Source organism: Macaca thibetana, chromosome 4, assembly GCF_024542745.1.
Source record: "Macaca thibetana thibetana isolate TM-01 chromosome 4, ASM2454274v1, whole genome shotgun sequence".
NCBI classification, from domain to species: domain Eukaryota; kingdom Metazoa; phylum Chordata; class Mammalia; order Primates; family Cercopithecidae; genus Macaca; species Macaca thibetana.
This window is the reverse complement of record NC_065581.1, coordinates 43,718,379-43,743,671: the sequence shown is the minus strand read 5'-3', so window position 1 is coordinate 43,743,671 and position 25,293 is coordinate 43,718,379. Positions and strand designations below refer to the sequence as shown.

The 25,293-nt window shown below is 42.9% G+C and overlaps 2 protein-coding genes across 3 annotated transcripts in view; one reads left to right on the top strand and one right to left on the bottom strand.

Annotated features, from left to right (window-relative positions):
* TBCC (tubulin folding cofactor C) overlaps nucleotides 1–25,293 on the top strand; it is a 227,166-nt gene that overhangs the window by 155,297 nt on the left and 46,576 nt on the right. The window lies entirely within an intron of this gene.
* Nucleotides 1–25,293, bottom strand: part of BICRAL (BICRA like chromatin remodeling complex associated protein) — an 89,849-nt gene that overhangs the window by 55,579 nt on the left and 8,977 nt on the right. The window contains exon 2 of one of the 2 annotated variants that reach the window (XM_050786908.1): nucleotides 5,398–5,493. The exons of the other annotated variant lie outside the window; for it this stretch is intronic. The gene's annotated coding sequence lies outside the window, so the exon portion shown is untranslated. The remainder of the gene's footprint in view (nucleotides 1–5,397; nucleotides 5,494–25,293) is intronic. 2 annotated transcript variants of the gene reach the window in all.

The following is a 25,293-nucleotide window of genomic DNA, read 5'->3' as shown; positions in this document are numbered from 1 at the left end:
TCTGGGCGACAGAGCGAGACTCCATCTAAAAAAAAAAAGATATTCTGGCCAGCAATGGAAGAAAACCAAAACTGACCCTTAAGAGCCATGAAACAGCCTGGCCAACATGGTGAAACCCTGTCTCTACTGAAAATACAAAAAAATGAGCTGGGCGTGGTGGCATGTGCCTGTAATCCCAGCTACTATAGGGGCTGAGGCATGAGAATCTCTTGAACCCAGGAGGCAGAGGTTGCAGTGAGCCGAAATCGCACCACTGCACTCCAGCCTGGGTGATAGAGTGAGACCCTGTCTCAAAAAAAAAAAAAAGAAAACAGGATTTCAAAGACTGCAGAAACTGAAATTTGGTATGTGGCCACTATTACAAATATTTTTGTTTCCTCCCTTATCTGCTTCTCTGTTCTTTTTCTTCATTCAAAAATATAGCCTAGTGGCTGAGGCAGGTGGATCACGTGAGATCAGGAGTTCAAGACCAGCCTGGCCAACAGGGTGAAACCCCGCTCTACCAAAAATACAAAAATTAGCTGGGCATGGTGGCAGTCGCCTGTAATCCCAGTTACTCGGGAGGCTGAGACAGGAAGGAGAATTGCTTGAACCTGGGAGGCAGAGGCTGTAGTGAGCCAAGATCGCACCACTGCACTCCAACCTGGGTAACAGACTGAGACTTCATCTTAAAAAAAAAAAAAAAAAAAAATAGGCTGGGCGCAGTGGCTGAGGCCTGTAATCCCGGCACTTTGGGAGGCCTAGATGGGCGGATCACGAGGTCAGGAGATCAAGACCATCCTGGCTAACACGGTGAAACCCCATCTCTATTAAAAATTACAAAAAACTAGCCGGGCGAGGTGGTGGGCGCCTGTAGTCCCAGCTACTCGGGAGGCTGAGGCAGGAGAATGGCGTAAACCCGGAAGGCGGAGCTTGCAGTGAGCTGAGATCCGGCCACTGCACTCCAGCCTGGGTGACAGAGTGAGACTCCGTCTCAAAAATATATATATATATATATATATATATATATATATATGTGTGTGTGTGTGTGTGTGTATATAATTTATATATATGTGTGTATATATAATTTATATATACACGTATTCATATGTGTGTGTGTATATATATGTATATAGCCTAGTGAAGATGGCTTGAACTCAGGAGGTTGAGACTACAGTGAGCCTAGATTGCACCACTGCACTCCAGCCTGGGTGACAAAGTGAGACCCTGTCTCAAAAAAAAAACCAAAAACCAAAAAAACCACCAAGAGCCAATACAAGATACCTTACCAAAAACTGCTGACATTTGCTTTACTTGTAGTAAGTTGCTATAACATGAGTCATAACTTACCAATAATTTACAAACAAATTTACCTCTAAAAGGTGCTGAGGTTAGCAAATTATTGACAGACTTTAAGCAGACATGAACTAAGGAATAGTTGCAGTCTTCAAAATCACATTTTTACCTCCTGACCTATTGAAGGTAAAATGAACTGCAGTCACTTTATTTTTACTGACATATTTACTACTTCCAGTGTTCTTCCTTCTCTTAAGTAAATCCAGATTTCCATCTGGTATCATTTTCCTTCTCCTGAAAGGAATCCTTTAGTATTTTTTGTAGTGCAGGTCTTTGCTGATGAATTCTTTCAGTTTTGATATATCTTTAAAGAGTGTGAGATGGGCATGGTGGCTCACACCTGTTATCCCAGCACTTTGGGAGGCCGAAGTGGGCGGATTGCTTGAGTCCAGGAGTTTGAGACCCTCCTGGGCAATACGGAAAAACCCCGTCTCTATAAAAAGTAAAAAAATTAGCTGGGCATGGTGATGCGCACCTGTAATCCCAGCTACTCAGGAGGCTGAGGTGGGAGGACCACCTGAGCCTCGGCAGGTTGAGGCTGCAGTGAGCCATGTTTGTGTGACTGCATTCCAGCCTGGGAGACAGCAGAGATTCTATCCCCCACCCCCTAAAAAAGTGTTTCTCTTTCCTTCATTTTTGAAATATATTTTCACTGGGCATATTAAGATTGACAGGGTTTTCTTTTCCTTTCAGTTCTTTAAAGATATTGATACACTGGCCAGGCGCGGTGGCTCACGCCTGTAATCCCAGCACTTTGGGAGGCCAAGAGGAGGGGATCACAAGGTCAGGAGATTGAGACCATCCTGGCTAGCATAGTGAAACCCCGTCTCTACTAAAAATACAAAAAAAAAAAAAAAAAATATATATATATATATATACTGATGTACTGTTTCTCATTTGCATTATTTCCAAAGAAAAGTCTGCCATCATTTTTTTTTTTTTTTTTTTTTTTTTTTTGAGACGGAGTCTCGCTCTGCCGCCCAGGCTGGAGTGCAGTGGCCGGATCTCAGCTCACTGCAGGCTCCGCCTCCCGGGTTCACGCCATTCTCCTGCCTCAGCCTCCCCAGTAGCTGGGACTACAGGCGCCCGCCACCTCGCCCGGCTAGTTTTTTTTTTTTGTATTTTTTAGTAGAGACGGGGTTTCACCGTGTCAGCCAGGATGGTCTCGATCTCCTGACCTCGTGATCCGCCCGCCTCGGCCTCCCAAAGTGCTGGGATTACAGGCTTGAGCCACCGCGCCCGGCCGTCTGCCATCATTTTTACCTTTCTTTTTTTCATAATGTGTCATTTTTTCCTCTGGACACTTTAAATATTTTTCTCTTTACCACTAGTTTTAAGCAATCTGATTACGAAAAGCCTTGGTGTAGTTCTCTTCATGCCTCCTGTGGTTAGGGTTCACTAAGCTTCTAGAATCTGTAGGTTTATAGTTTCCCTCCAATTTAGAAAATTTTAGAAATTTAGAAAAATTTCAGCCATTAATTTTTTCAAATATTTTATGCCCCTCCCTCTCCTTTGGGGACTATAATTACAGTTATATTATTAGACTATTTCAAGTGTCCCACAGCTCAATGATGCTGTATTTTCTTTCAGTCTTTTATTTTTTTAATTTAATTTATTAATTTGAGACAGGTTTTTGCTCTGCTGCCCAAGCTGGGACCACAGGCACCTGCCATCATGCCCAGCTAATTTCTGTATTTTTTGTAGAGACAGGGTTTTACCATGTAGTCTAGGAGGCTGGTCCTGAACTCCTGGGCTCATGCGATCCTCCTGCCTTGGCCTCCTAAAGTGTTGGGATTACAGGTGTGAGCCACCATGCCTGAACTTTTTTAGTATTTTAATCTCTCTGGCTTTCATTTAGGATAGCTTCTATTCATATGACTTCAAACTCATAAATATTTTCTTCTGCAGTCTCTAATCTTCTGTTAATCCCATCCAGTAAACTTTTATTTTAAAACACTGTAGTTTTCATCTCCAGAAGTTCAATTGGGTCTTTTTAATATACTCCATGTCATTATTATTAAAAAAATTTTTTTTGCTTTGTTGTCTTGGCCCAAGATGAGATTCCATGCCATTATTTGTTTAATCTTTTCACTATTTTCTTGAACTTATGTAAGATAGTAACAACTTAAATAAATTTTTTTGAAGAGGCAGGGTCTCACTGTGTTGCCCAGGGTGGTCTTGAACCCTTAGTCTCAAGTGATCTTCCTGCCTCAGCCTCCCAGTGATGGGATTACAAGCATGAGCTCCACAGCGGGCTAATTTTTGTATTTTTTGTATTTTTTGTAGATACCGGGTTTCACCATGTTGCCCAGGCTGGTCTCATACTCCTGGCCTCAAGCAATCCACCTGTCTCCACCACACAAAGTGTTAAGATTACAGGTATAAGCCACCTCATCTGGCCAACAGTTTCTTTACAAAATGTCTGATCCTTTTAAGGTTTGCTTTTAAGCTTTGTCAATCTTTAGTCTAGAAGTCATTTTGCCCTATATTGAGGCAATAAATACCTCATTTGATATTCTATGAATTACAAGGAGTTTTGCACTCTTGCAGATGGGAACACAAACTATTCTCTGCCCTATGTGAGCTCCAAATAGGGTTCCTTCCCAGAACTTAGGTAGTTTCCTCAAATACATCAGTTATCAGCTAAAAACTTGAGAAAGACCCTGCAGATCTCCAGATAGTGAAGTGTAGTGCTGCCTCTCTCTGGTACCCTGCCCTGTGAAGGTAGGCTTTTTTTTTTTTTTTTTTTTTTTTTTGAGATGCAATCTCGCTCTGTTGGGAGGCTGGAGTGCAGTGGCGTAATCTCGGCTCGCTGCAACCTCCGCCTCCCGGGTTCAAGTGATTCTCCTGCCTCAGCCTCGGGAGTAGCTGGGATTACAGGCACATGCCACCACGCCCAGCTAATTTTTGTATTTTTAGTAGGGACGGGGTTTCACCACGTTGGCCAGGATGGTCTCGATCTCTTGACCCCGTGACCAATTGGCCTTGGCCTCCCAAAGTGCTGGGATTACAGGCGTAAACCACCGTGTCTGGCCGAAATTAGGCCATTTTAACCTCTCAGAGACATCAACTCAACTCAGGAAGATTATCAGCCTTCCTGTGGGTTCCTCCTCCCCTAATGAAACACTCTTGACAGTAAGCTGGGTCAGTTACAGGGCTCATCTCATTTGTTTTGTCCTCTCAGGAGTCACTGTCCTGTGCTGCCTGATATCTAATATCTAAAAAACCATTATTTCATTATATTGTGTCTGACTTTTGTCAATCTTTAGTCTAGAAGTCATTTTGCCCTATATTGAGGCAATAAATACCTCATTTGATATTCTATGAATTACAAGGAGTTTTGCACTCTTGCAGATGGGAACACAAACTATTTACACAGGAAGTTAAATCCAGTCTCGGTTACTCAATTTTGGCCCCATAGTCATTTGTAAGGTCTTGAACCAAATCTCTCGAAGGGGTTATATGAGTTCATCAGCAGAGATTATAGGATCAGAGTATTCAGAAAGAGGGAGGATAGGAGAAATGAAGAAGGAAGGAAGACAGATAATTAAATTGTTTACACAGTTTTCTCCTGTGCCTCCTTTAGTTTTCTACCCTTGAAGAACAGCTTAGGGAATGAGAAAGGCTCCTTCTTTAATTCCTATCTTTAATAAAACTATTCAATGGGTGTAAAGAATATTCATTTAACAAACATTAGCGCCAGGTACTATGCTAGGGAGTGGGAATACAAAATAGTATGACATAAATGTAATAAATGTAAAAATCCTTCACATTTTGTAGAACAGAAGAAGCAAGGCTGAAAAGTGAACTACTGTGTTTGAGCAAACAATTTTCCAATGGGTGTCACCATCAAAAAGTTATGCCATGAATAGCCAGTTATGCAGGGCAAATAACTATTCATGTTGATAAGGATATAAAGTATTCTCATCTTATTCTTTTTACTATATTGTAATTGTACTGTGCTGTTAAATTTTGTAATTGCAAGAGTTCACCTTCTGGCATGGTTCCCGTTTTGAAGGAACTCACTTTCTTTTGGAAGACAGACATGCAACAATTCATTACCATTGCAATGTGAGAAGTGCTACAATTTTTGGCAGGAGTTCCCAAGCTTCTTCAGGTGAAATCGCTGGGCTTTTTGTGAAATAATATGACGTTTTGCTAGAAGAAAACATGACAATATTTTCACAATTATATCCATTTGGGGAGAAAAGAAGCTGTCAAACTCAGCATGATTGGCTTTAAGTTTTTTAGTTATTATTCAACCAAGGATTTCTTCATTTATTTTGTCACTAGCTAGGGCCTTCTAAAAGCAAGGAGGAGTGGGTGGAAAAGAGTAAGGCAAATTGTTACAAGAAAAACTTAGAAATTTAAAAATTCTGCCGGGTGCGGTAGCTCACGCCTGTAATCCCACCACTTTGGGATGCTGAGGTGGGTGGATCACCTAAGGTCAGGAGTTCGAGACAAGTCTGGCCAACATGGTGAAACCCCATCTGTACTAAAAATACAGAACTCAGCCAGGTGTGGTGGCATGTGCCTGTAATCTCAGCTACTTGGGAGGGTGAGGCAGGAGAACTGCTTGAACATGGGAGGCAGAGGTTGCAGTGAGGTAAGATTATGCCACTGCACTCCAGCCTGGGCAACAGAGCAAGATTCTATCTCAAAAAATAAATAAATAAAAATAATAAAAATTCCCAGCTGGGCATGGTGGCTTATGTCTATAACTCCAGCACTTTGGGAGGCTGAGACAGGTGGATCAGTTGAGCTCAGGAGTTCGAGACCAGCCTGGGCAACATGGCAAAAATCCTATCTCTACAAAAACTACAAAAAGCTGGGTATGGTGCCTTGGGCCTGTGGTCCCAGCTACTCTGGAGGCTGAGGCAGGAGAATTGCTTGAATCCAGGAGGCGAGGAGGCTTGAATCCGAATTGCTTGAACCTCGGAAGCAGAGGTTGCAGTGAGCCAAGATTGTGCCACTGCACTCCAGCCTGGGTGACAAGAGCAAAACTCTGTCTCAAAAAATAAATAAATAAATACATAAATAAATAAAAAATAAAAAATTCCCGGATGGGCGCAGTGGCTCATGCCTACAATCCGAGCACTTTGGGAGGCCGAGGCAGGTGGATCACAAGGTCAGGAGATCGAGACCATCCTGGCTAACACAGTGAAACCCCGTCTCTACTAAAAATACCAAAAATTAGCCGGGTGCGGTGGCCGGCGCCTGTAGTCCCAGCTACTTGGGAGGCTGAGGCAGGAGAACGGCATGAACCCAAGAGGTGGAGCTTGCAGTGAGTGGAGATCTCACCACTGCGCTCCAGTCTGGGCGAAAGAGTGAGATTCTGTCTCAAAAAAAAAAAAAAAATCCCAAAGTTGGAAAAGGCGATATTTAACATAAGTGATAAACCTGGTTCATTTCATGAAATGAAGAATTTGAAGGTCTTTAAATTGCTTTAATTCCTACTTGAGGTAGGAATGAGGTGGGGCAGAAATAAGCCTAACAGCAGACATAAAGAAGAATGAGTTCGTATCTTTTGCAGGGACATGAATGAAGCTGGAAACCATCATTCTCAGCAAACTAACACAGGAACAGAAAACCAAATACTGCATGTTCTCACTTATAAGTGGGAGTTGAACAATGAGAACATAAGGGCACAAGGAGAGGAATAACACACATCAGGGCCTGTTGGGGTGGGAGGGTGGGGGCTAGGGGAGGCCAGAACTTAAAAGTATTAAAAAAAAAAAAAAGAAAGAAATAAGCCTAACGTATTAAGCAATCCAGTTGGCAAAAATAATGTGCTATAACATGGGGGAAAGAGTGACCAACCATGAAGGGGGCTGGGGAGAATTTCTGGCAAGGCTTTACAGAGGCTGGGGACACAGGGCAAGGACACTGAATTTGGAAGTCACAGGGCTTGTTTTGGATACTGACATTGACTAATCATGTGACGACGAAGAAGCTCCAACCTCTGGGTCCCATTTCCCATTTGTTAATGAACTTAATAGACCACATCAGTGAGTTTTTAAAACTTGGGACCCAATATTCTTTAAGGTATCCAGGAGCTTCTTAGAGGCTTAAAATAGCTGGTGGTGGTGGAGGCACTCTTGACACTCCCACCTCTCCCCACACACACCCTTCAGCTGAGTAGCTCAACTCTTACTCAACTGCAAGAAAAAAGTTTGAAAATCATTTAACTTAGCCAGCTCCCAAACTCCCAGAACTCTATGACTTGTCATCTATTAAAAAGGAATGACCATCAGCAATGGTGAATCTGGCAATGTAAACAGGAATCCGTGAAAATCAAGACATCCATGATTATTTTAGCAAGCAAGACAATAGCTATACATATAGGGCCCATTTCATTAAGGTAAACTCTAACAGCTGGGCACAGTGGCTCACGCCTGTAATCCCAGCATTTTGGGAGGCTGAGGTGGGCGGATCACCTGAGGTCGGGAGTTCAAGACCAGCCTGACCAACATGGAGAAACCCCGTCTCTACTAAAAATACAAAGTTAGTCGGGCACGGTGGTGCATGCCTGTAATCCCAGCTACTCAGGAGGCTGAGGCAGGAGAATCGCTTGAACCTGGGAGGTGGAGGTTGCAGTGAGCCAAGATTGCACCATTGCACTCCAGCCTGGGCAACAAGAGCGAAACTCCATCTAAAAAAAAAAAAAAAGATATTATAGTACTACCCTCAAAAACAGGAGTCTCATCTTATTTGTCTTTACATCCCCAGCAAATAGCACATAAGTGGGTATAATAAATATGGAATAAATACCCAGGATTTAAATATAAGGCAGCTGTATTTATTCACTTTTCCTTGAAAACTTCAGTTTTCCAAGCTCCCAAAGACCTTGCCTAATTAAAAGCTCATATAATTCCATAATTCTAGGTTAATCCTGACACATTTACAATTTCACAGAGTCCATCAGCATTGAAATTCTATAATCCCTGATGAATTATAAATATATCATTCTGTTAAATTTTTTTCAGTTATACAGGTGCGCACTACCACACTCGGGTAATTTTTGTTTTTTTTTTTTTTTTTTTGAGACGGAGTCTTGCTCTTTTGCCAGACTGGAGTGCAGTGGTGTGATCTCGGCTCACTGCAACCTCCGCCTCCCAGGTTCAAGTGATTCTCCTGCCTCAGCCTACCAAGTAGCTGGGACTACAAGCGTGCGCCACCACGCCCAGCAAATTTTTGTACTTTTAGAGATGGGATTTCACCATGTTGGCCAGGTTGGTCTCGATCACTTGACCTCAGGGATCACATTTTTTAAAAAAAAGAATGAGTATCTTTTAGAAATCCATACTGAAATAGGCATGAATGAAAAAAAAAATGACATCTGAGATTTGCTTCAAAACAATATGAAGGCCAGGTGTGGTGGCTCACACCTGTAATCCCAGCACTTTGGGAGGCCGAGATGGGCGGATCATGAGGTCAGGAGATCGAGACCATCCTGGCTAACATGGTGAAACCCCGTCTCTACTAAAAATACAAAAAATTATCTGGGCGTGGTGGCCGATGCCTGTAGTCCCAGCAACTCGGGAAGCTGACGCAGGAGAATGGGGTGAACCTGGGAGGTGGAGCTTGCAGTGAGCCCAGATTGTGCCACTGCACTCCAGCCTGGGCGACAGAGTGAGACTCCATCTCAAAATAAATAAATAAATAAATAAATAATAATAATATGAGGCCGGGCACGGTGGCTCACACCTGTAATCCCAGCACTTTGGGAGGCCGAGGTGGGCGGATCACGAGGTCAGGAGATCCAGACCATCCTGGCGAACACAGTGAAACCCCGCCTCTACTAAAAATACAAAAAAAAAATTAGCCGGGCGCGGTGGCGGGCACCTGTAGTCCCAGCTACTCAGGAGGCTGAGGCAGGAGAATGGCGTGAACCCGGGAGGCGGAGGTTGCAGTGAGCTGAGATCGCGCCACTGCACTCCAGCCTGGGCGACAGAGCGAGACTCCGTCTCAAAAAAAAAAAATAATAATAATAATATGAACTGGAGTTGGTTATTAAAAACATGAATGGCTGGACATGGTGGCTTATGCCTGTAAGCCCAGCACTTTGGGCAGCCGAGGCGGGTGGATCACTTGAGGTCAGGAGTTCAAGAGCAGTCTGGCCAACATGGCAAAACCCTGTCTCTACTAAAAATACAAAAATTAGCCAGGCCTGGTGATGGGTACCTTTAATCCCAGCTACTCGGGAGGCTGAGGCAGAACTGCTTGAACCTGGGAGGCAGAGGTTGCAGTGAGCCAAGATCATGCTATTGCACTCCAGCCTGAGTGACAAGAGCAAAACTCTGTCTCAAAAAACAAACAAAACATGAAAAAGCACAGTGGCTCATGCTTGTAATCCCAGCACTTTGGGAGGTCAAGTGGGCGGATCGCTTGAGTTCAGGAGTTTGAGACCAGCCTAGGCAACATAGCAAAACCCTGTCTCTACTAAAAAATATAAAAATTAGCTGGGCATGGTGGCACATGCCTGTAGTCCCAGCTACTTGAGAGGCTAATGCGGGAGGATCAACAGAGTCCGGGAAGTGGAGGTTGCAGTGAACCCAGATGGCGCCATTGCACTCCAGCCTGGCCAACAGTGTAAGACCCCTGTCTCAAAAAAAAAAAAAAAAAAAAAAAAAAAAAAATTAGCCAGGTATGGTGGCACATGCCTGTGGTCCCAGTTACTGGGGAGGCTGAGGTGAGAGGATTTCTTGAGCCCAGAAGGTCAAAGCTGCAGTGAGCTATCGTTGCACCACTGCCCTCAGCAACAGAGTAAGACTCTGTTTCAAGAAAACAAAAACCATGGACTCCTGTCCTCCGCTACCCCAACCCTGGAGATTCTGATTCACCTGGAATCTGTGGTTACTAGTTGCCCTCGGGAAAATTTCAAGCAAATTGGGGAACCTGTTCCAGGTCTGAGTGGAGTCAGGTGGGACCTGCAAACAAGGGCCTCAGGCTGACTCAGAAACACAAACTGAGGCTCCAACTCTCCAAACTTAAGGGGAGAATCCTGTTTCTTGGCAACCTGACTGAAGGAAAGATGCTGTGGGCAAAATCTTATTTGGGAATGCATCACCCTAAGCCACATTCAGTATCAATCCTTTTTTACTCCTTCCCACCAAATAATTCCTCTACTTCTTCCTTCTCCTCTTTAGCACATTGACTCATATTTACATTAGAAAGTCAGCTCCATCAGGGCAGAGGTTTGTGTCTGTTCACCAATGACCCTTGGCACCCAGAATAGCCCCTGGCACATAATAGGAACTCAGCAAACATTTTAAAAAATGAACTTATCACCCTTTCTAATGTGTTGGTCACAGGATGGCAAACCTGCAACAGAACCAGGCACACAGGGAGAGTGTGTTTAGTCACTTTTTCTTGAAAACTTCAGTTTTTCAAGAAAGCATATTTTTCTTACTTTGGAGACCAGGTTATTCCTATAGGAGAACAATCTAAAGTGGAAAACAAAGAACTTTATTTAAGCTGACAACATACAATAGGGCTAAAGTTATTTTCCACTACTCCCTTACCGTCTATTCTAGCCCACTGCCACTCTCCTAGCCTCCAAACACAATGATGTACTTTCCCAGCATCTGTCCTTGTCCAGGTGACAAATTTCCTTACCTGAAATGCTCTTCTTCCTCTCCCATGTCTACTGAAAATACAACCATTATTCAAAATTAGTTTGGATCTGATCTCTGTGAATCCGTCTCTGACAACCTCAGCCTGTCTTCATAATTCTCTGCCCAGAATTCTGACAGCAGCAACACTGATCAGACACTGCTCTGTGTGATAATCTTCATTATGCTTATCTTCTGTTCCCAATTAAAGCAGCGCAGGCTGGGCATAGTGGCTCCCGCCTGTAATCCCAGCACTCTGGGAGGCCAAGGCAGGAGGATCGCTTGAAGCCAGAAGTTCAAGACCAGACTAGGCTACACAGTTAGACCTAATTTTTTTAAAAAAAGCAGAGCCCAAATATAAATGAATACACAACCATAACGTGCTATGAGAGTGCTGATGAGACAGCATTTAATTCTCCCATCCCAAAGGCAGGCAACTTTTAGGCTGTATGGTTTTTTGCCATCGGAGAGCTGAATATACTGGCCCATTACAATAGGCACTAGCTAGCCTATCTCTACCCATCCCACTTGTCCCTGTAAGAAACCCTTAGTTCTTTGCTTCCTTGACCACCTGATGTCCCCAAAACTTATCAGTTTTTCAATTATTTGACTTTGCATATTCCTTTTACTTTGAAGACATTCCTACCCACCTCCAAGCAGTCAACTGACAATGCCTACTTATCCTGAAGGTCTTGAGTAAAATGATACTGCCTTTCTTTAGTTTTATTTAAATCCTGAAGCAAAATTCATTATTCACTTATTCATATCCCCTAGAGGACATCTGACATCTTACCAGCACCTGACACATGTATGACAATACGGCCATGTGCCCCATAACAACTTTTCATATACAGTGGACCACATACATGATTATGGTCCCATAAGAGTATAATACTGGCTGGGCGCAGTGGCTCACGCCTGTAATCTCAGCACTTTGGGAGGCCGAGATGGGCAGATCATCTGAGGTCAGGAGTTTGAGACCAGCCTGACCAACGTGGAGAAACCCTGTCTCTACTAAAAACACAGAATTAGTCAGGCCTGGCACATGCCTGTAATCCCAGCTACTTGGGAGGCTGAGGCAGGAGAATCGTTTGAACCCAGGAGGCAGAGGTTACAGTGAGCAGAGATCGTGCCATTGCACTCCAGCCTGGGCAACAAGAGCGAAATTCCGTCTCAAAAAAACAAAAAACAAACAAACTATATATATATATGTGTATATGTATGTGTATATATGTGTATATATAGTATGTGTATATATATGTGTGTATATATATATAATATTGTTAGTGTACCTTTTCTGTGTGTGAATAGGATTAGACACACTAATGCTTACCATTGTGTTATGGTTGCCTACAGTATTCAGTATAGTAACATGCTGCACAGTCTTGTGCCTGGGAACAATAGGCTATACCATACAGCTTGGGTCTGCAGTAGGCTAGATCATCTAGGTTTGTGTAAGAGTACTCTGATGTTCACAAGATAATGAAATTGCTAGGGCATTTCTTAGAACGTATCCTCATCCTTAAGCAACACATGAGTATACTTGGTTTTTCTGGCTTTCCCGTTGGCTTACAAGTTCCATGAAAACTGGATGAGTTTCCTTTCATCTCTGTGTTAGCAGAGGGTAGGGCAATGCCTGATACATATATGCCTAATAACCGTTTACCCTATGCAATTACTTTCGTAAGATTCTGGTTTCCAAAGGACATTTTTAGGGGTAATGTCAGTTACTAATTTACTTTCCAAGAATATGCACCGAGGCTATATGTGAGCACTTTTTCACGATGGTACAGCACAGACTCTGGGATGCAGGCCTGGTCCTCCATGGTCCAGGATCCACTGGCTAATGTTGGACCCTTATCATCCAGCCAGGCATCTATCAAGCCAGTGTAAAAAAAGTGAGGAATCAACTGATCCCCACATCTTCTCCAAATCAGACCATTTACTTCTCTCAGGTGTAAGCAAATACAAGTTTTAAAGATCCACAGAATAAAAGATTGTGTGTCCTTCCAAGATAATCCACTTAATATTTAACAAACCTCCTTACAAAGGGATTTATGTGCTGAACATAAATATAAAATAGTTATTTGAAGTCTCCAAACATTTAGCACAGTAATTTATTATATTAATAATAGTTGTGTTCATCAAAAGACTCGGAAGTAAATATCTAAGTTGAAGACATTTACTAAGTTGAAGGCATAGTCAGGTATGGGTTTAAGGTCTACTGAGTATACTAACACTAGACCTTAAAGAAAAGACAACTCTACAATATGTTAAAAACCAGATGCTGTGACAAAAATGCTTTTATACTTCTTTACTGTGTTTTCTAAGAGAGTGTGAGGGCATTTTGATAACTATGGAAAACCATACACAGGAAATGATTGAGAAATGAGGGGCTGGGCATGGTGGCTCACACCTGTAATCTCAGCACTTTGGGAGCTGAGGAGGGAGGACTGTTTATGTGCATGAGTTCAAGACCAGCCTGGACAACATAAGTGAGACCTCATCTCTATTAAAAACAAAAAAAACTAAAAGCTAAAAGAGCCAAAAGTAAGTCTTACTTATATATTCTCAATAAAGACAAACTATCTGAATATTAAATAGAAACTGCTCTGATACTTATCTATTTCTAGTTTTATTCAGAAAAATATTTATGCATATATGTGTGTGTGTTTTTTGTTTTTTTTTTCTGAGATAAGGTCTTGCTCTGTTGCCCAGGCTGGATTACAATGGCATGAACGTGGCTCAAAGTGATTCTCCTACCTCAGCCTCCCAAGTAGCTGAAAACAAAGGTGCATGCCACTGTACTAATTTTTAAAAAATTCATACAGAAGGGATTGCTCACCATGTTGCCCAGGCTGGTCTCAAACTCCTGGCCTCAAGGAATCCTCCTGCCTTGGCCTCCCAAAGTGCTGAGATTACAGGTGTGAGTCACCATGCCCAGCATGATGATATATTTTATTAAACAAAATGGAGATTTATCTAAGTCATTTATGTTTTTCCTAAAGCAAAGGGAATTTATTTTAGGGAATACTTTTTTATTTTTTGTTTTGAGACGGAGTCTCACTCTGTCACCCAGGCTAGAGTGCAGTGGCGTGATCTTGGCTCGCTGCAATCTTGGCCTCCCAGGTTCAAGCAGATTCTCCTACCTCAGCCTCCTGAGTAGCTGGGATTATAGGTGTGCGCCACCGCGTCTGGATAATTTTTGTATGTTTAGTAGAGACAGGGTTTCACCATGTTGGCCAGGCTGGTATCGAACTCCTGACCTCAAGTAATCTGCCTGCCTTGGCTTCCCAAAGTGCTGGGATTAAGGCATGAGCCACCATGCCTGACCTATTTTAGAGAACATTTTAAATGAAATAAAAGCAATAATACTACGAATATGATTTTTTCCACTTTTACAGACTATGGACATTTTTGTACAATGCCAGTCATAAATAGTAAAAAAGACGGGACTCTGCTGTTTGCATTCCTAGCCCACAGTCAAAACATTCACTAAAATACAGTATGGTAAAAATTGAGCTATTAAAGTCAAAACTGCTTAATAGTAGGACACCATTTCTTGGTGTCATTTAAATATATTCTGGTCCCTATGTATGGAACTGCTTTAAAAAATTCAAAATGTCAGTAATTATAAACAAAATGTAGATTTCTCTCTCTCTCTCTCTCTTTTTTTTTTCTTTTAAGAGTCTTGCTCTGCTGGCCAGGCTGGAGTGGAGTGGCTCGATCTCGGCTCACCGCAGCCTCCACCTCCAGGTTTCAGCAATTCCCCTGCTTTAGCCTCCCAAGTAGCTGGGATTACAGGCACCCACCACCATGCCTGGCTAATTTTGTATTTTTAGTAGAGACAGGGTTTCACCATGTTGGCCAGGCTGGTCTTGAACTCCTGACCTCAGGTGATCTGCCCATCTGGGCCTCCCAAAGTACTGGGATTACAGGCGTTAGTCACTGTGCCCGGCTGTATATTTCTTTTATTAAGCATCAGCATTAGCAATCTGATTAAAGTTATTATGAAAACTCTTGACTCTCTTTACTCTCTGTCAATGAGTAACATTCAAAATATTTTGGTTTTATGGCATGTTCCAAGAAAAATAAGCCCTATGAAAATAATAATGTTAACAAACAAAATTCCATTTTACAAAGTCAACGTTACCATGGAAGATACACTGAAGATTCCCTTTTATAAAGATAGACTCAAACAGAAAATGTGTGGACATAGCCAGATGTGCTGGTGGGCGCTTGTAGTCCCAGCTACTCAGGAGGCTGAGACACGAGAATCCCTTGAACCCAGGAGGCGGAGGTTGCAGTGAGCTGAGATCACACCACTGCACTCCAGCCTGGGCGATGAAGCGAGACCCTGTCTCAAAAAAAAAGAAAAGAAAAAAGAAAAAAATGTGTGGACAAAATCAGTTTCCTAACAAGGAGAAAACAAGTGTGCTTTTATTTAAGCTTAAAAATGATTTAAGTCCGGGCACAGTGGCTGAGGCTTATAATCCCAGCACTTTGGGAGGCCGAAGTGGGCAGATCACTTGAGGTCAGGAGTTGGAGACCAGCCTGGCCAACATGGCAAAACCCCATCTCTACTAAAAATAAAAAAAATCACTTTGGGAGGCCGAGGCGGACAGATCACAAGGTCAGGAGTTGGAGACCAGCCTGGCCAACATAGTGAAACCCTATCTCTACTAAAAATACAAAAATTAGCTGGGCGTGGTGGCAGGCACCTGTAATCCCAGCTACTTGGAAGGCTGAGGCAGGAGAATCACTTGAAGCTGGAAGGCAGAAGTTGCAGTGAGCCGAGATTGTGCCATTGCACTCCAGCCAGGGCAACAGAGTGAGACTGTGTCTTAAAAAAAAAAAAACAAAACAAAAACCCCAAAATTACCTGAGTGTGGTAGTGCACGCCTGTAATTCCAGCTACTTGGGAAGCTGAGGCAGGAGAATTGCTTGAACCCGGGGGGCGGAGGTTGCAGTCAGCCAAGATCGGGCCACTGCACTCCAGCTTGGGAGACAGAGCAAGATTCTGTCTCAAATAAATAAATAAATAAATATTTAAGAAAGAATATGGACAAATATATTTATAGCATATTATTCCAAGCAAGGTTTTACAATGAGTTTCTACAAACAGTTTAAAGATACTGATTTAATGTCATCTTTTTAAACTCTCTTTAAGAGACATAAACTTCTGTCTACTGAAATCTTTAATAAATCCTAAGAAACGCCATGTGAACTGGAATTTGTATTGTAATTATTTGTATCAAGAGACCATGAGATACATAGTTTCAGTTGGAGAAGATGAAAAACTTCTGGACAAGAATGGTGGTGATGGGCCGGGAGCGGTGGCTCATGCCTGCAATCCCAGTGCTTTGGGAGGCCAAGGCTCGAGGATCACAAGGTCGAGAGATTGAGACCATCCTGGCTAACATGGTGAAATCCCATCTCTACTAAAAATACAAAAAATTAGCCAGGCATGGTGGCGCGTGCCTGTAGTCCCAGCTACTGAGAAGGAGACTGAGGCAGGAGACTCCCTTGAACCCAGGAGGTGGAGGTTGCAGTAGGCTGAGATCACACCACTGAATTTTAGCCTGGACGACAGAGCAAGTGTCCATCTCAGAAAAAAAAAAAAAGGCCGGGCGCGGTGGCTCACGCCTGTAATCCCAGCACTTTGGGAGGCCGAGGCGGGCGGATCACAAGGTCAGGAGATCGAGACCATCCTGGCTAACACTGTGAAACCCCGTCTCTACTAAAAATGCAAAAAAATTAGCCGGGCGAGGCGGCGGGCGCCTGTAGTCCCAGCTACTCGGGAGGCTGAGGCAGGAGAATGGCGTGAACCCGGGAGGCGGAGCTTGCAGTGAGCCGAGATCGCGCCACTGCACTCCAGCCTGGGCGACTAAGCGAGACTCTGTCCCAAAAAAAAAAAAAAAAAAAAAAAAAAAAAAGATTTAGTGGTGAATCTAATAACTACCCTCATTTGGAAGACAGTAATATTTCAAGATATTTGCTAATATAATGTGATATAAAAATATTTCAGCCAGGTATGGTGGCTCCTGCCTATAATCCCAGCACTTTGGGAGGCCAAGGCAGGAGGTTCATTTGAGCTCAGGAGTACAAGTCCAGCCTGGGCAATATAGTGAGACTTTGTCTCTAATATATATTTCTACTGGGTAAAAAATTTCCAGGCACTTTTTTTTTTTTTTTGACCAATAATGATTACTATTTATCATTGTTCTTTAATCATTTTTAAAATTATACTTTAAGTTCTAGGGTACATGTGTACAACGTACAGGTTACATATATATACATGTGCCATGTTGATGTGCTGCATCCATTAACTCGTCATTTACATTAGGTATATCTCCTAATGCTATCCCTCTCCCTCCCCCCACCCCACGACAGGCCCCAGTGTGTGATGTTCCCCTTCTCCAGGCACTGTTAATACAGTCAAGCCCTCCATATTCATGGGTTCCGCACCCCCAGATTCAAACGACCACAGATTGAAAATATTTGGGAAAAATAAAACAAAAAATGACAATATAACATCAAAAAATAATACACATTTTAAAATGATATAGTCTAACAATGATTACATAGCATTTACATTGTATTAAATATTGTAAGTATTCTAGAAATGACTGGCTACTGTGGGCATGCTGCCTATGGGGTAGCTATGCTCTGCAAGGAGCAGTAATAAAAAATAAAAATTAAAACAAATCTAGAGATGATTTAAAGTATATGGAAGGATCTGTGTAGGTTATATGCAAACACTACACAATTTGTTTTCTAATTTTATTTATTTATTTAGAGACAGTGCCCAGGCTGGAGTGCAGTGACTTGATCTCAACTGACTACAACCTCCACCTCCAGGGTTTGAGCGATTCTCCTGTCTCGGTCTCCCGAGTAGCTGGGACTACAGGTGCCTGCCACTACCCCCAGCTAATTTTGTATTTTTTGTAGAGACAAGGTTTCATCACGTTGGCCAAGCTGGTCTCAAACTCCTTGCCTCAAGTGATCTGCCTGCTTTGGGCTACCAAAATACTGGGATTACAGGTGTGAGCCACCATGCCCGGCCCACCTTTTTTTTTTCTAATTAAAAAAATTTGTTTTCTTTTTCTGGTTTATGTGACTCTTTTTTAGATTTACTTTAATTTTAGATTCAGAGGGTACATGTGCATATTTTTTACATGGGCATATTGCATACTGGTGGCGACTGGGCTTTTAGTGTACCCATTACCCAAATAGTGAACACTGTACCCAATAGGTAATTGTCAACCCTCACTCCGCTCCCTCCCTACCCCCTTTTGAAGTCCCTAGTGTCTATTATTTCCATCTTTATGTCCATGTGTACTGTTGTTTAGCCCCTACTTATAAATGAGAACGTGTGGCATTTGATTTTCTGTTTCTGAGTTAGTTCACTTAGGATAATGACCTCTGCCTCCATCCATGTTTCTGCAAAGGGCATGATATCATTCTTTTCCATAGCTGGGTCCACCATTTTATTTATTTATTTTTGAGACAGAGTCTCACTTTGTCACCAAGGCTGGAGTGCAATCGTGGCTCACTGAAACCTCTGCCTCCCAGGCTTAAGTGATTCTCCTGCCTCAGCCTCTGGAACAGCTGGGATTACAGGTGCGTGCCACCATGCTCGGCTAATTTTTGCAATTTTTGTAGAGACAGGGTTTCACCATGTTGGCCAGGCTGGTCTCACACTTGACCTCCTCAGGTGATCCACCTGCTTTGGTGTCCCAAAGTGCTGGGATTACAGGTATGAATCACTGCACCGGGCCTGTAACAATTTAATAATAAAAAAAGCAGTGATAGCTGAGACCCAAATGGGTTGACATTATGTTAATGCTTCATATGCATGATCTCACTTAGTCCTTTCAAACTCCCTCTGAAAGGTAAGTCCTCTCTCCAGAGGAAGAAACTGAGGCACACTCCCTCAGGGAAGTTACTCACTCAAGGCAGTACCTACAGCAAGATGCTAGAACTCACATCGGTCTCGTTCCAAAGCTGTTACTTTTTTTTCCTTTTTAAGTCAAATCACTCCTTGCTTGAAAACCTTTAGGATTTTTTAACATATAAGAGAAAATTAAAATACTTTGGCCTTACATTTAGTGCATTTCACAAGCTGATCACAAGGTCCCTTCCCAGCCTTCCCTTTTCTCTCTCTTTTTAAACTTCTCAATTCATCCAAAGAAGTCTCCTTACTGTCTGCCTCTCTTATAAAATCCCAACCTAACTTTGTTCTTTTCCACGTAAGTTCCTCTGCTTATGTATCTTTTCCTGGTCAACAAAATCTTCCTTTTCCTTTAGGCTCCAGTTCAAATTCCATTTCTTACATGTAACCCTTGATAGTTCATCTTTTTTTTTTTGAGATGGAGTTTCGCTCTTGTTGCCCAGGCTGGTGTGCAATGGCACGATCTCAGCTCACCGCAAGCTCTGCCTCCTGGATTCAAGCGATTCCCCTGCCTCAGCCTCCCGAGTAGCTGGGATTACAGGCACATGCCACCACACCTGGCTAATTTTGTACTTTTAGTAGAGATGGGGTTTCTCCATGTTGGTCAGGCTGGTCTCAAACTCCTGACCTCAGGTGATCCACCCGCCTTGGCCTCCCAAAATGCCGGGATTCAGGCATGAGCACCGCACCTGACTGACAGCTCATTCTCTTTTACCCACATCGCATCTGTCCGGAAATCCCACTGGCTATACCTTCAAAATACATCCAGAATCCAATCACGTACCACCTCCACTACCATCTCTCTGGTCCAAGCCATCATCATCTCCCACCAGCTGTCTCTGCTTTTGCTCTTTTATACTCTAGAATCTATTCTCAACCCAAATTCCAGAAGTGACCCTTTTAAAACAGATATCAAAACTCTCCAATGAACCTTCACTTCCTGTCATGTAAAAACCAAAATTCTTTTATGTGCTAGACTGTGAACACCCATAATGTCCTACACGACTGCTCTGCTCCTCAACCTCTCTGATCCCTTTTGATTCTTGCCCTTGCTACCTTGCCACACCCAGAACTCAAAATGCATACTCATGTCTTAGGCCCTTTGCAGTGGCTGCTGTCTGCCTGGAATGCCCTTCCTCCAGATATCCTCAGGCTTAAGACTTTTTCAAGACTCTGCTCAAAGACAATCATGACCTTCCAGACAATCTTCCCACACCCCAGCACTCCCTATCTTCCTATATGTTTACCCCATAACATACTACAGAGTCTGCTTAGGTTTATTGTCTGTCTTTCCCAAGAGAACAGGGCTTTGATCTTTTGCTCACTGCAGCATCCTGGGAGCCTAGAATGGCACCTGGCACACATTATGTGCTCAACGTTTGCTGAATGGATAAATGAATAGATGCTGTCACAACACCTCAGTCAAAGGTTCTCTCTCCTTTTCTCTTGCTTATACTAATCATTTGGCACTTACCATACACTGTTGTGTAGTTTTCTGTGTGTACATATGATCCACCTGCCTAGATTATGTGTTCCTGTGCCCTCCAAATGCTCTGCACAAATTTAGCATTTAATAAATATTTGCTGATGAAATATCACTGCACTGCCTTTTTATTTCAGAGTAGATAGTGATGGTAATAATTTTCAAAACAAGACATTCCTCTTAGAAAAGAAACATTCTAGAAAGCAATATGATGTAAGAAAAAAATATTTAATTTGAAAAGTTAATCTTAAAAAGAATGGAACATATCTTAAAGGTGCATATACATTATACAAAATCCACATCATGCTCTGAAAATATTTATTCTGTGACTTTCACAGCCTCTTATGTCCTAAAGATATGCTTGAGAGTCAAGCTCAAGGTAATTTTTGATAGTAAGGTAATTTGAGACATAGAACATATATTAAATAATAATTATATGTTGGGAATTGAGGTAATATATGACAGAAATAAAACAATGTGAAATAGGTCACATTATATATATATATATATATATCTCTATGTATTTTATTTTTATTTTTTGAGACAGAGTCTTGCCCTCTGTTGCCCAGGCAGTGGCATGATGTTGGCTCACTGCAACCTCCACCTCCCAGGTTCAAGCAATTCTTGTGCCTCAGCCTCCTGAGTAGCTGGGATTGCGGGCGTGCACCATCATGCCTGGCTAATTTTTATATTTTTAGTAGAGATGGGATCTTGCCATGTTGGCCAGGCTGCTCTTGAATTCCTGACCTCAGGTGATCCACCAGCCTCGGCCTCCCAAAGTGCTGGGATTACAGGTGTGAGCCACCGCTCCTAGTCTTGTCACGTTTTAAAATCTAATAGCAAAAAGTTTTGGAAAACAAGTTAGACAACTTTCTAACAACAGATGTAGATCTTTTCAGTTACCTTGACTGTAGTTCATGCATAATTCTCTTTGTGAGTGTTGGTGGGGAGATCAGTAAATAGACTCTTGCATGACTTATGGTTTCTTTTTTTTGTTTGTTTTTGAGACGGAGTTTTGCTCTTGTTGCCCGGGATGGATTGCAATGGCGTGATCTTGGCTCATTGCAACCTCCGCCTCCCAGGTTCAAGCAATGCTCCTGCCTCAGCCTCCTGAGTAGCTGCAATTACAGGTGCCGGCCATCACGCCGGGCAATTTTTTTTTTTTTTTTTTTTTTTTTGTATTTTTAGTAGAGATGGGTTTCACCATGTTGGCCAGGCTGGTCTCAAAGTCCTGGCCTCAAGTGATCCGTCCGCCTCAGCATCCCAAACTGCTGGGATTACAGGTGGGAGCCATGATGCCCGGCCACTTATAGTAAGTTCTTAATTGATATGTCTAGCTTAACCTTAAAACTTGACAATACAAATGAAAAAAGAACATAAAATATTAGTGCTCATAAAATATATAAAATAGAGTCAGGCATGGTGGAGTACACCTGTAGTCTCAACTACTTGGCAGGGGAAGCAGGAGGATCACTTGACTCCAGGAGTTCAAGGTCACAGGTACACGGCCAAACACACACACACACACACACACACACACACACACACACAAAGTGAAAAGGGGTTGACTTTCACAGATTTCTCCGTCCTAAAACTCTCACAGATCTGGAGAATTACAATTCTAATGGGAAATAAGAATAAACCAACCTGGCCGGCCATGGTGGCTCATGCCTGTAATCCCAGTACTCTGGGAGGCCCAGGCTGGTGGATCACTTGAGGTTAGGAGTTGGAAACCAGCCTGGCCAACACAGTGAAACCCCATCTCTACTAAAAATACAAAAATTAGCGGCTGGGCGCGGTGGCTCACGCTTGTAATCCCAGCACTTTGGGAGGCCGAGGCGGGCAGATCACAAGGTCAGGAGATCGAGATCATCCTAGGTAACACAGTGAAACCCTGTCTCTACTTTAAAAAAAAAAAAAAAATTAGCCGGGCATGGTGGCAGGTGCCTGTAGTCTCCACTACTTGGGAGGCTGTGGCAGAAGAATGGCGTGAACCTGGGAGGTGGAGCTTGCAGTGAGCTGAGTTCACGCCATTGCACTCCAGCCTAGGCAACAGAGCGAGACTCCGTCTCAAAAAAAAAAAAAAAAAAATAGCTGGGCATGGTGGCATGTGCCTATAAATCTTAGCTACTGGGGAGGCTGAGGCATGAGACTCACTTGAACCTGGGAGGTGGAGTTTGCAGTCAGCTGAGATTGTGCCACTGCACTCCAGCCTGGGCAACGGAGTGAGATTCCATCTCAAAAAATAAATAAAAGAAATAAACCAACCAGCCAATTTCTTTCTCTCCTTTTTTTTTGTGACAAGAGTTTCTCTCGTCACCCAGGCTGGAGTGCAGTGGCGCGATTTCAGCTCACTACAACCTCCGCCTCCCAGATTCAAAGCAATTCTTGTGCCTCAGCCTCCAGAATGGCTGGGATCACAAGCACCCGCCACCACGCCTGGCTAATTTTTATATTTTTAGTAGAGATGGGGTTTCTTCATGTTGGCCAGTCTGGTCTCAAACTCCTGACCTCAAGTGATTCACCCACTTCGGCCTCCCAAAGTGCTGGGATTACAGGCATGAGCCACCGCATCCAGCATCAATTTCTAAATATACTTATTTGCACTTCTAAAAAGTCTCAGGGTTAAATTAAATCTAGGCCAAGCGGAGTGGCTTATACCTGTAATCCCAACACTGTGGGAGGCTGAGGCAAGAGGACTGCTTGAAGCCAGGATTTTGAGACCAGCTTGGGCAACATAGCGAGAACTCATATCTACATTAAAAAAAAAAAAAAATTAGCTGGGTATGGTGGTGCACGCACATAATCCCAGCTACTCAACAGAGGCTGAGGTGAGAGGGCTGCTTGAGCCTGCGAGATGGAGGCTATAGCTATGATCATGCCATGGGACTCCAACCCTGGGTGATCAAGATACTGTCTTGGAAAAAAACCAAAAATGTTTGTAAGAAAAAGCTTCTTATTAAGAAAAGAAAAATGTTTCATAAACTTAATGTAGCCTAAGTGTATGGTGTCTATAAAGTTCATAGTAGTGTACAGTAATGTCCTAGGCCTTCACATTCATTCACCACTCACTGACTCACCCAGACCAACTTCCAGTCCTCCAAGCTTCATTCATGGTAACTGCCCTATGCAGGTACACCATTTTTTCTTTTGTGTCATATTTTCACTGTACCCTATGTTTAGATATGTCGAGATACACAAATACAGTCACCTATAGTATCCAGGTACAGTAACATGCTGTACAGATTTACAGTACAGGAGGAACAGGCTATATCATATGGCCTAGGTGTGTGGTAGGTTATACCATCTTGGTTTGCGTAACAGCACTCTATGGTGTTTGTACACAATGAAATCACCTAACGATGCATTCAGCAGAACCAATCCCTGTCATTAAATGGCGCATGACTGTATTTATTAAAAACCTATCAGAGGCCAGGTGCAGTGCCTCATACCTGTAGTCCTAGCACTTTGGGAGGCCGAGGTGAGAAGATCGCTTGAGCCCAGGAGTTTGAGACACGCCTGTGCAACAAACATAGTGAGCTCCCATCTCAAAAAACAAAAACAAAAACAAAACCTGTCAAGGTCTCAAACAAGGTGAAGGTTTAACAAATATTATTTCTCTTCCCCCTCATTTTCTTCCTTGTGAAAATGTTTCCACTTCAGGCCAGGACACAAAGTTCAATTCCTAATGAAACAAAGTGTCCTGGATTTGGGTTCAACTGAAATAAACCATTTCTAGAAAGGCAGTATCTGTCATATCTTATTCTCTCACATTCTCAGACTCAGGGCTTTAATTTTAAGTAATGTTAAGTGTTTAATGTGTTTGCAAGATAGAGAGCAAAAGAACCCACAAAAACAGAACATGTTTGGTTTCACAACTTTATTACAAATAAATTTGTAAGTAAATCATAACTTTATAGGTTAAAGTTGATCGGGATTAAGGAGAACCTGGGTATAAGATCTGATAACAGCGAGGTCTCAGGATCTTTTCCTGAGTGGGAGTACACACGAGGTAGGGAAAACAACAAACCAGAACAAAGCTGCTGCTCCTAGGTCCTCTTTCTTCCATCTTCCCACACAGCATTCTGATAGTCCCTGAGCTCTCCTCAACTGCACTACAAAAGGGCAGGCTACCCCCAGCACAGCCAAGTCCTGGGCTCTCTTTGCTAGCAGCCAGGCACCATGTTAGTGATTTCCACCTTAGGGCTTTCCTTTTAAAGTCCACACCCCACATGCCTTTTCAGTCAGCTCTCTCACCTCTCCATACTCATTTCACTCTTCCCCAACTCCCCCAGCCCACCTTCTGCCAGCTCCTTCACTCACTGTATTTTCCACTTCTACTATACAGAACATTATTCATCAAGCAAGAGCCATGCCATGCAGAAACGCATCTGGTATGCTACGTAAATCATGCTGTTTCACCCGTTTTCCCCATAGTGGATACATTCCAGATTTGCTCCTCTCACCTTTAACTCAAAGCTATCTTTCTCAGTGAAGAATGTAGACAGCTATTTTGAATTCCATCATCTACTCCATTCTTATTTTCTCTAATCTCACTTTACGGTTATGGTTTAGCCTATTTGGGGAGCAAAGAAAACTCATGAAAAAGGGAATGACAGCAGATTCAAAGAGGAAAGAATGGGGAAAAGAAGGTGGGGGGGTGCTACATACTTCATTTGACATTGTTTAAGTAAAAAATGATTTTCTTGGCAGGATGCTGTGGCTCATGCTTGTAATCCCAGCACTTTGGGAGGGCAAGGTGGGAAGGCTGCTTGAGCCCAGGAGTTTGAGGCCAGCCTGGGTAACAAAGAGAGACCCCTGTCTCTACCAAAAAAAAAAAAAAAATTTTTTTTCTTTAATTATCTGGGCATGGTGTTGCGTTCCTATAGTCCCAGCTACCTGGGAGG